Source organism: Pseudophryne corroboree, chromosome 6 (genome assembly GCF_028390025.1).
Source record: "Pseudophryne corroboree isolate aPseCor3 chromosome 6, aPseCor3.hap2, whole genome shotgun sequence".
Classification (NCBI taxonomy): Eukaryota; Metazoa; Chordata; class Amphibia; order Anura; family Myobatrachidae; genus Pseudophryne; species Pseudophryne corroboree.
Genome location: NC_086449.1, coordinates 96379597 through 96380984, shown reverse-complemented (window position 1 = coordinate 96380984; position 1388 = coordinate 96379597). Strand labels below are relative to the sequence as shown.

Below are 1388 nucleotides of genomic sequence, written 5' to 3'. Positions count from 1 at the left end.
ACACAGGGCGGAAAATCCTCGGACGCTTCTGCATCATGCAGTGCTGGCACCAAGGATTTACCTGAAGGGGAAGTTTTAACTGATTGTTCAGCCACTCGGTGCCATACACCTCCTAGTCAACCCGCAGCACCTGTGGCTAATCAGGACCCACCTTGGGCAGCGTTCTCAAGTATGCTGAGTACACTTGTGACATGTCTTGCACCCCCTGTGGGACCTCCTGTGCCATTACAGCCACATATTGTCCCTGTAGTTAATCTGCCCTGGGCGGACACTCTGTCTACCCAGTTACAACAATTAAATAAATCTTTGGTTAGACAAAAGTCTACCCCACGCCCCTCATGGGCCAAGGGGTCATCTAAGCGGGCCATTTCTTCCTCACAATCCACTAATAATTCAGATAATTCTTCCAATGAGGATGGGGAATATTGAACACAAGTAGAGAAGAAGCAAGACTCTTTGTGAGTGCACTCGAGAAACATTACAATGCTAGGAATATGGTAGAAATTATAAAACATACTTTTAATAGATATCATTAACAAATCCAGGGTATCCAAAATATGGGACAAACAAACATGTAAATCTAAAAGGCTTTGGTATATAGATAACACCCTATTTATACTGTATATAAAGGGCAAAAAGCTATAAAAATATATAGAGACCAAAGCCACTGCACCTATAGATTAGTGAAAAAATTAGACCAAACTTGTCAGTAACATGGACTAACATGAGAAACATAAAGTTAGATGAACACAGTGAACTAATGCCAGATGTAATAACTGAGACCAAATGGCTAACAATGAAAATCAGTACAAGTGAAGCATAATGAATGATTCTGCTGTCAGTGTTAGGCATGGAGTTTTCAGGGTGGACAAGTAATTCTACTACACTTGGTATTCCCAGGTGGTCTCCTATAGGGTACTGACCAAGCCCAACACTGTTTAGCTACCAAGATCAGACGGCATTGGGTGTATACAGTGTGGTATGATAGTAGAAAGTTGAAAATGCAAATGCTCCTTGGATCACTGATGAAAGATCATTCAGAAAAAGAATTTAATGGGAAAAGGTAGGAAGAAACAAAATATGGATCTGCTGTCAATGTTAGGCAGAGGTAACAAAAGCCTCCGAATCACTGGTGAGAGTCCAAGAATAGGAGAAAGAAGAGATTATATGTGACAATATATATAATTCCAGATAAGGAGTATATATAACAAAGAAATATCTTATGAGATGACAGACTGTGCATAGGTTGCTAGATAAGTTCAGACAATATAGGTAGTAAACACCTGTATGTACTAATGTACACATAAATGTCTTGGGAATAATTATCAAAATCTTACTGGGTGTGTGAGTGCAGTGATCTAATTCAAAATTGAGAACAAGTAGCAAGA

General features: G+C 39.6%; 1 pseudogene; it reads right to left on the bottom strand.

The window, feature by feature from the left end:
- Positions 1 to 875: 875 nt before the first annotated feature.
- Positions 876 to 993, bottom strand: LOC134938916 (5S ribosomal RNA; annotated as a pseudogene).
- Positions 994 to 1388: the final 395 nt, after the last annotated feature.